This window comes from Ochotona princeps, chromosome 8, assembly GCF_030435755.1.
Source record: "Ochotona princeps isolate mOchPri1 chromosome 8, mOchPri1.hap1, whole genome shotgun sequence".
Taxonomy (NCBI): Eukaryota; Metazoa; Chordata; class Mammalia; order Lagomorpha; family Ochotonidae; genus Ochotona; species Ochotona princeps.
The window spans coordinates 74,762,135-74,773,041 of NC_080839.1; positions in this window are offsets into that span (position 1 = coordinate 74,762,135).

Here is a 10,907-nt window from a genome sequence, read left to right on the forward strand (position 1 = left end):
GTTTAGCACAAATGCTCCATTGCAGTGGAGCTGCAGACTGGCCCAAACCCTTACTTTTTCTTATGAGAATTTGTCAAATACCATACTTCGTTCTTTCTGCTTCAGTCTACATACCTTCTGCTTTCTTGTCGCTGTCATCCTCGAAGCACAGACCTTCTAAAAGAAGGATAATGTCCTCTCAGACTTTTTGCAAATTTGTGATGTTGCTATTTTTGCTCCAGTCTTTCATAAGAGCCCGAACCTTTTAAGTGATGCCTGTGTGGGTGAGGTAACATTTTGTTGTTTAGTGCTCAAATGAGACAGATAGTGTTGTGAAGAATTTGTGACAGTTATAAAATGTTCCGCACAAAGAAAGTACAAGAATTAACAGCTCAGGCCCAGAAATTGACACAACGCACTGCTGTGGAAGGAAGGCAGGCAGGAGTGGGAGAGCAGAGTTGGCTGTGTACTGCACAGCTAAGCTGACAAAGAAACGGAGTTGTTAATTGTGCATCTGCACATTTATATCACATGAATATATCATAGGCTATGGATGGAGCAGGGTATGCTTGTGAGTGGCGCAACAAACACAAGAGTGAATCTTTCCTTAATGCTATTACAACATGCAGTACAATTATAAACATAGTATCTCAGTTCAGTTGTCTCTCTTGTGAAGGTTGTTGGAGATGGGCTTTACGTTAGAGCTGAAGTAAGAGCGGCCAGCATAGTGGTTTAACCAATAAAACTGCTGCGTACGAGGCAGGTGTCCCAACAAGGAATAGGTTTGCATCCAGCTGTTCTACTTCTATTGTAGCTCCCTGCTTATGGTCTGGCAAAAACACCGAAGGACTGCCCAAGCATCCCTAGAGACACACTTAGATGAAACCCCTGGCTCCTGGCTTTGGTCTGGTTCCCCCTCACCATTGCAGCCACTTAGCGCAGCGAGCTAGTGAACGGATATGAAGGGAGGAGGCTACCCAGAATACTAAGACATTCCGGTGCAAACTCTCAGAATTCCTCTGAGTGTAGTTTTATTATATTTGGTATCTCCCTCTACATCTGTTAGCCAGGTGAAAAAATTCTATTGACATAAAACTCATGGATACGTTCATGTGCCTACTTGTTTATTTATTTAGAATTGTAGGTAACATAATTTACTGTTTCTGATTGGGGATTGATTTGATAGCAATTAAATAAATTAATGCAGTGTTAGAAATATTAGTATATTTTAACTACTACATAGCATTTACAATATACCTAAATATGGGCTAAATTAGCAGAATAGATGAAAGTATTTGTGTAAACTGTATTAATTTCAAGCTTCCACAAATACTCAGTATGCAGTAAACATTTATGTGATTATTTCTGTGTGAACTTGGTAGTTGAGAAAAAAGCAGCTATTTACATGAAGGATTCTTTGTGAGAACAAGAAAAAAATTCAGTAACATCAATTGTTAATTTGAATGAAGTCCCCAAAACAGAAGTGATTACTATTAAACAAGATAATGTTTTCAAAAAGCTGTTGCAGAGTCTAAACTTGGCTGTGTTAGCAATGTGTTTGCAGAATTCCTGGGAGATTCCTCAGAAAATTTGAGGCAATATTAACAACCCACCTTGTGGATACTAAGGGAACTAGAATATAAAATCAGTTTTTCCTGCTGAATTGGTTTCGTGCACTGTGATTTTATTATTCGTGATATACCATGCATTGTATCCATCAGGGCAATGTACGTGCCCTCAGCTCACCCTCAGATATTGCCCTAGTGACAAGCTGAAGAATAATAGCTCAGGCTTGGAGAGTTTGCCCACCTGTCGTAAGGAACTGCTTGAGCCACTGGGTGTCTGTGGTTAACTGGAGGTAGCAGCATTTCTGTTTTCCTTCTTATCTACTCAGTTCATTCCTGTCATAAAAGAGAATATTTGCTACAACTTTATACATTTTAGTCTCAAGAAAAGAACATCTGGACATTCTAAAGAGGAAATGCACGGAATTACAGTTCTGAGGGCATTTTCTTCATCTCAGAATCTAATCTGTTTTAATCCAAATTAAACAGCTGGGTTCCATGCCAGACCTGATCTACCGCACTGGAAAGCCTAGGAAACAACCTTTAGCCTGGACGCTAAAGCTGACTTGTAGAGATGCATTGCGAATAGTGATTAAAATAAAAGCAAATCAGTGACACAGTTAAATGCAAGTGTTATTTTATTCCACTCCTTATCAGTTCTATCATATTACATCTCATTGTCCTATTTCATGCTGATTATAGCTTACTCTGTAATAAACCATCCAGCCAAAGGGCATGTCCTGTAAGAACCTTTCCATGCATGGAAAGCAACTTCTCTTAGGTCATGATCTTCAACACCTAGCAGAGTTCTTGGCCCATAGTAAGCAGTTTAGAACTTTAGCTAAGTAAGTGAGTTGTATTTCCCAAATTGTAGTAGGCAAAACAATTTCCCACCCCAAGATGTCCGATGAATCCTAATTCCCAGAACTCCTGACTACTTGGAATTGCCTGACAAAGAGGAAATGATACTGCAGACAGAATTAAGTTATCTCACCAGGTGATGTGAACATTGGGAGAGTTTCTGAAATTGTACATTGGCCTAAGGTAATATAAGAGTGACGGGAGAGAGTGAACATCTAAAAGCATACAACAGGAGAGAGTTTTGAGTGCTTTGTGTAGGCTGGAAAGCTGAAGGAGGTCAGGAGACAACGAATGCAGGCAGCCACTGGAGCCTCAAATAGGCAAGAAAATAAATCCATCGTATTAATTGGCGGAAGGAGCATGGCCCTTTCCACACCTGACGTTTTGTGTGGGGAGACCCACTGCTGGCCTCCGGCCTTCATCGCTCTTAGCAGGATCAATTTGCATTGTCCTAAGCTCCATATCATGGCATTTGCTGCAATAGCAATAAGAAATTATACACACATCACAGTGTAGGTTTTTGTTTGCTGACTTCCTTATATATAAATAACTGAGCTTTCTATTTTGATCAGTGCTGAAATCATGGCCAAGGTCTTTCAATATTAGAAGAAACATGATTTAGCAAAACTATACTGAGTTTAGAAATTAAATGACCGGACCCAGTGTGGCAGCGTAGCAGCTAACATCCACACCTTACATGTGCCATGATCCTGATGTTCCTACCTCACATTGAGCTCCCTGTTTATCACCTGGGAAAGTAATCGAAGAGAGCCCAAGGCCTTGAACTCTGAACTGTCATGGGAGACCTGGAAGAAATTCCTGGCTTCAGATTGGTTCAGCACTGGCCGCTGCGGTCACTTGGGAAGTGAGTCAATCAACAGAAGACCTTTCTCTCTGTCCTCCTCTGTATATCTGACTATCCAATAAAAATAAATAAATATTTAAAAACATTAAATGACACTTAATTCTAGCCCAGCAAAGGACACTGTTGAACATGGGAAAAACAACTAAGCTGTATTAATTAATTTTTCCCTTTGAATGAAGCTACATTTTATGGCAGTATTGCAGAGTAATACTAATATTGTGAATCATCATTAAGAAGATACAGTGTACAGAGTAAAACAGATGATAGCAGAGATGAACACTTTGCATGGTGACTGAAAAATTCCATCAATCAAAAAGCTTAAATTCCAATAAAGATTCACGGACATGTTCATCTTACAGGAGGAGAAAAGTTTACACATGTAAACTCAGAGTGAAGAAGACAGAGCCTGTGTTATGGCTGCACAGTTTAAGAAGCAATCAGCCAGCCAACGCAGCTGAGGGTAGATCTATCTGTGGTTACAAGGATGACACTAAGGCTTAGCTTTGTTTGTGTTCTGATTCTACAATTTACAGATCTTGCTCCCTTTCAAAAGATTTATTTATTTGAAAGGCAGAGAACAGAAAATGAGATAGGTGGAAGGGCCAGGTCATGTGTCACAGGGCCCTAAACACACGGGCCATCTTCCGCTGTATTTGAAGCATGTTAACGCAAAAGGACATTGGAAGAAGGACAGCCAGGCCCCAAAAAAGTATTGGAATACAAATATTGGAGATATTCCAATACACATATTGGAGATATTTGTGCCACAGGTGTGGCTTAAACCAGTGTGGCACAATACAAGTCCTGAGAGTGACCATTTAGACTCATTACTCACAATTTGGTGCCTCCATTTACTCAAATAAAGTAATGGGTATGTAATGTGTAATGACATCTAAGCAATTCCTATACAGTCATTGTGCGGTGGGCATATTGGGCTGGGCAGGAGCACCCATTGGTTTGCATAAAAAACAGAGCTGGAGAAAGAACTGACCCAGCAATTGCAACTACCAGTGCGTGTACGCTGACACGAGTGATGGACTGAGCTAGACCCCTAAACTGGCATGCACACACAAGAATCAGGTCTGGGATTACCTCAGACTAAGTTTCTTTGGGGATTTCCCCAACTGAACCACTGGACTCAGAACTCCAACCATGGGGTGAATCACAGGAGCTGTGGGCTGACCATACAGTATATGTGTCAGAACTGGGTCTGCAAAATAAAGCAAAATAAAAGAAACAAAATAAAAACTGGTCTCCTAAGTGGTTAAGGTGGAACAGTGGATGGCATATGCCCAGATGTGCATGGAGGATATGGCAGTGTATTGAGGCCTGCAGAGGACATCTGGTGCCACAGCAGAGGAAGTGAGCCAGAAAAAATGTGCTCTACTACCCCAGCCATCATTGACAGCAAATATCTGGGTGAATGGAGTCTCAGGTTTGGACTATGTCAGCAAGTGGACCTTGGGAGGATTTCCTCATCCTTGGAGTCATGAGATTGACAACATTTCAGAACTATCAAAACCATCTGAGCGGAACCCTCAGAGCAGGCTCCATGTTGGGGAACCTATGATGATAGTGGGTGGCCATTCCCCACATCCAGGTACTGGGGTGGTGGAGAGACTGGTTGTGGCTTCTGCCCTAGTTTCTTCCCTCCCCCAGATACAGGAAGAAGAAAGGGAAAATATGGAAATACTGGTCTCACCTACACTTCCCTAGTCCTCAACCTTTCCCACCCTGGTCGATTATGTAAACATCATCAAAAAACAACAACAAAATACATTTAAAACAAGAAGAATCCTGAGTGTCATCTCAGAGTGACTGGCTTCCAGTTCTGGCTCTGGGTTTTCGATTTTGACTTACCCTACTGTGCATCCTGTGAATTATCAGATTATGACTCATATTTTTGGGTTCCAAATATTCACGCAGTAATGCCATATTGCATTTCGCACTACTGATCTTGATCTGTCTAAACTCTACATGTTTTAGGCATCTGGGGAATTAACCAGCAAGAAAAAAGACATTCTTATTCACTCTCTCTCATTCTCTGTTCCTCCCTCTCTCTCTTCCTTTCAAAGAACAAATAAATAAATAAATAAATAAATAAATAAATAAAATTCATGTTCACTTGATCTCAATTCTACCGTTTGGAAATGTGAAGTTGAGTTACGTTTTACTCTATCATGTTCTATAACTCTCTTTGATTTTCTAATATGATGAAAATGGTGATGAGACTAATGACAACTAATCATTGTTACATGAATTGAATTCAGATCTTACATTTGCATCTTAGAATCTGCAGAAACACACAAACCATATTTTCTGGCCGTAAAGTAAATCATGTCACATGGAAACAAAGCACACGACCCAGTAGCTGGTCCCTGGTCAATGTTCAGTGAGCTCCTTCCTCACCTCTCAGCCATGCAAGTTCTTTCAGAAATTAACAGACACCAAGTATTGCATATAGTGCTGATCAGGGATGTGAGATCTTACTCTTCAGTAGCATTCTGATTTGGAATTATTCTGTTTCTCACATCACCATTATACAGACAGACGCTATCATTTTAATGTCACATAGAACATTTTATCAGCACTAAAATCGTTTTTTTCCCCTTAAAAAATAGTGTCAGTATCAAGATGTATGGTAAGAAAATACAAATCTTTCTTTGAATGGGTTGTGTAAGAATTTAAAAAGGAGAGTAATGGTGCTAGAAGTTTGTAGCACAAGAAAAATGAATCTTGATATTTAAGTAGTGTTGATTAGGAAGTAGAAAACAATCATTGCTGCAGTTACTGATTTATACTTCCGTCTTAGTACATACATTGAGGTTATTTGCTCCAGAGGGAAACTGTAGAGAAATTCATAATTCATAACATTTAGAAATAAGCGTATGACAAATTGGCTAGTGTTAACAAAGAAAAACAATAGCTATTTCAAGGTTTACTCCACTGTTAGATAGTCTGTTTTACCATCAGCACAAATTTAATGTTTTTCAATAGATCTGTTTTTCATCATAATTGATGGATAAAGCACCACAGATAGGGCAAAAGGGAAAAACAGGCAAAGACTTCCTTCTTCACTCTCGAATTGCAAAGACTTACTTACGTCTTCAAAGACTTACTGCTTCACTCTCCAACAATGGAATGTATTCTGCTAATTCGATGAGGTTCACGTCTCACCATCAAAATGTCTTAACATATGATATTAGAAAACATTTTAAATGATGAGCTATTGTTCCATAAATATTACTACTTGAATGTCAATGAAATATTACTGTCATGAAGCCCTTTTCAAAGATATAAAAATATAAACATCTAGGTGTGGGTTTCCAAATATTGACATTTATTCAAACAGCAGGAATAGTATTTGTTAATTGATTCATTTTTTGCCTTCTAGCAGATTTCTTGGAAATACCAACTGGCATTGACTGTGCCTGATTTAGTGACTTTCAGATATTTATTTGAGTCAAACACAATACTAGCTGTCATGTATTTCTTGTTCCACTTCTTATAATTATATTATTTAAATAGGTTTAAAACAGAACAAGTACATACTAAACAAACCAAAGTTCCCACTATAAAAATAAACAACTGTGAGTTGGAAAATCTCCCACAAAATATGAAGGTTGTGAATCAGTAGTCTTTGTGGAGCTGTGCAAATCTGTAATTTTTTTATGGAATTAGTTACTTAGATTTGCTTTTCTATTTAGGGTTTTAGTTTTAGACATTTGCCCTAAAAATTCCAATGAATCTGTTCTGCCTTAGCAAACAAATTCCTGTTATGTCTTTGTAGGTATTGCTGCCATTTCTGTGCTAACAAGACAAGGGGAAGTATTGCTGAAACTGAATTACCTCATGATGTCAGTTACCACCACCATCTTACTTCAGACACTTTAGTAGCACATTTATAAGTTGGAAAACTATAAAACAGTCTTTGCCACATCTACACTTATTTCACAAGCTCAAGAAGGTTTTATCCCAATCTCAAATTGGGGAACTCCAGGCGTAATTGACCTTATATGCATTAGTCATTGAGAACCTTCATTAAAGCAGCATTTGTTTGAGGGACAGGGTGGCTCAATAGGCCACATCTCTGTCTGCAAATGCCAGCATCCCGTATGGACACTTGTTTGTATCCTGGCTGCTCCATGTTTGAGTTGATTCCCTTCTGGTGGCCTGGGAAAGCAGCAGAGGATGGTTCAGTTCTGTGGATCCACATGCCAATGTCCTACATGGATAAAAAGGAGTTTCCTGGCTCCTGGCTTCAGATCACCACTGCTCCAACCATTTTGGCTGTCTGTGGGGCGAACCAGCAGATCTCGCCTCTGTTTCCCCTCTTTCTGTACATCTGTCTTTAAAATAAAAATAAACAAACCTCATTAGGAAAAATAGATATCTGAAGTATTTGCACACAGAGACACGCAGGCCTAGTCCACTGGTTTACGTTCTAGCTCGCTGCAATATCGGGTTATGGCCAGGCTAAAGAGAAGAACCATAAGTTTCCTCTGAGTATTCTATGTGGGTAGCAAGGGCCAAACAATTGGGCCATTTTCTGCTGATTTTCTCAAACCATTAGAAGTGAATTGTTTCTAAGGTAGAGAAGCCAGGAATTGATCCAGCACACATTTAGGTTGTTGGCAAAGCAGCTGGTGGGTTTCCCTGGCACAGCATTGTCCTAGCCCAGCAGTGAGAATACTTTATTTTAAAGATTTGCTTATTTTTATTGGAAAGTGAGACCTACAGAGAGGAGAGGCACAGAGAAAGATCCTCCACCTACTGGTTCACTCCCCAAGTGGTCACAAAAGCTGGGGCTTAACCAATGTGAAGGCTGAGCTTCCCCCCTGATTTCCTACATGGGTGCAGGGTCCCAAGGCATTAGGATGTTCTTCATTGCCTTCCCAGGCCAAAAGCAGGGAGCTGGAAGGGAAGTGGAACAGCCAGAACATGAACCAGTGCCCATATGGCAACCTGGCTCATGCAAGGCAAGGACCCCAGCCACTAGACGACAATGCTGGGCCCAGTGTGAAAATTTTAATAACATTAATTTAGTTTCATTATATGATTGAGTGTATTAAAGTAATGTTAATACAAAAACACATTTGCTTGCCTGGAAGAGAAACAATAACTTTGAATATATATTCAATCAATCTCACATTTTACCATTATTATTGTGTGTTTTTATGTATTCATGTATGTATTTCTCCATTTAATATTACTTATTTGGATGTTGTAAGAAAGAAGTAGTTAGCTAGCTAGCTAGCTAGCTAAATTACCCACCCACTGGTTCATGCCCCAAATAACAGCAACAACCAGAGTTCCTAAAAAAAATGAGCCTGAAATTCCATCTGACTCCAACTGAGTTTCCAACAGGAAGATAGTATTGCAGGAATTTGGGATACGTTCCACTGCATTCTTAAGCACATTATCAGAAATCTGGATTGAAGTGAAGTAGACAGGATGAGGATAAACACTTGATGTGGGATGCCAGCATCACAAGCAGCAGTGGAGCCCAGGACCCCACCACACTGCCTCCCCACTGCACATCGCTGTTCATCACAAGCAGCAGTGGAGCCCAGCGCACCACACTGCCTCACCACTACGCATTGCTGTTCATACTTCTCTTGCTAAGGTTGAATTTATGTATTATTGTGATCCTCTCCCTTGCTTCCCATGGTTCTCCTTTCATTTTTCTACCCTTAATTTCTTTGTAGTAATTCCATTCAAATTTAGCTGTCTTGTGGGTAGTTGTATATGTTTGCCTAATCAGGAAATTTTTTTTTCTAGATTTTAACCAGTGAGCATTCATGGTCTCCTGAGTCCATCAAAGAGTAGTAACACCTACGGGAACATGCAATAGGAAACATAATTTCAGCATTCTTAGCATCAAGCCCGATTTCATTTGATCATACAATTCTTCCTTACATGTGTGTGTTGGATTTACCAATTCTACAGCTTAATAATTGTACCTGAGGAATAACAACTCTAACACTTCCCATTAAAAGATGAGGGTGCCCTTGAGCTAAATAAATATTTTTCAAATTGGAGATTCATTTTGCATCTGCCTCTTCGGAAAAAAAAATACAGTGTTTACCATTTGACAATACTATTGAAATGTTTAAGAATATCACTTCCATTAACAAAGAAAGTGACTTGTCATAGAGATTATTATATTCCAATATATACCTGAAGAGAGATTAACATAAACGTAGGGGATAACAACTTACTAATAAAAAATATCTTCTAGTTTAGTTACACACTGCTGTGGATAAATCCTGTCAGAGGAGTGATGGTGACAAAGACAAAGAAGTCATCAATGACCGAGAGATGAGCACATGGCAGGGCAGTGTTCAACTAAATCATAAATTGACTTAAGCCAGGTTCCAGTGTAAGTTGGTTCACCATTAAAAGAAATTATATCTAAAGAATAATCAGGTAAATAAAGTTGAAAAATGTAAGGAACTTATAGCAATAAAGCATTTCTGAATTACTGAGAGAATTATATTTTAGGTATCAGTAACACATATTAATTTACTTATAATCCAATTACCTTTGGAACATGAATATGAAACCTAAATATGAAGGGGAGATTAGTGGAGATAGGAGGTGAATGGGACGTGTCTTAGATTTGTATCGATTCAATGCATGAATTCTGTTGTCTTATATTAATAATATTTTTAAGGAAAATGAAAAAAATTAAAAGACTCCAAATTATTAAACTTGATTTAAATTCTTATCTGGAGTCCATTAATTATAGAGACCTAAGTTTCTAAACAACAAATGCATTCTATCTATAGCTAAAAGGATAATTCATATTCACATTTTAAATATAAATTAAAACATCTGTCAACTTTTAATCATAGATAAGGTAATTCATCCAAAGTTCTACAATTTCAAAATTTATCTTTTTCTCTTTGTCATGTTAATAAAGATCATGAACTTCCTAATTTAACCTTAAGTTTTGTGAGATTAAGCATTAAAGAAGCACACTACATATTGCATATTTATAACCTCTGCTTCATGTAAAAGAAAACTCAGAATAGGATATTAATAGCCCTATTTAACATATGAAAAAATATACTCAAGAATATTGTCTTCCTAGGTTAAACAGCACATATATGGCAGAAGCAAATCAGATGTGTTCCCAATTTGTTTTCCTCTGATGTTGCTTTGCAGTTTCAAACTTCAGTATAAATAAGGATAAGCAACTACATGTATGTAGATATTTACAGTACATGAAGTAGAAAAGCCAATAGTTAAATTGATTTAGAATATACAACGGATTGGCATTTTGGAGGAAATCTGATTTCTAGGAAATTCTCACAAAACTAGTTTTTGTTGGGTTGCCACAATAGCTCAGCTGGCTCATAATTCTGCCTGCAAGTGCTGTTAACATGTATGTAGGTGGTGGTTTGTGTTCCAGCTACTCCAATTGCCATTCAGTTCCCTTCTTGTAGCCTGGGAATGTGGTGCAGAATTGCCCAAAGCCTTAGGATACTGCATCCATGTGAGAGACCCAGAAGAAGCTCCTGGCTTTTTTTTTTTTTTAAAGATTTATTCATCTTATTACAGCCAGATATACAGAGAGGAGGAGAGACAGAGAGGAAGATCTTCCATCCGATGATTCACTCCCCAAGTGAGCT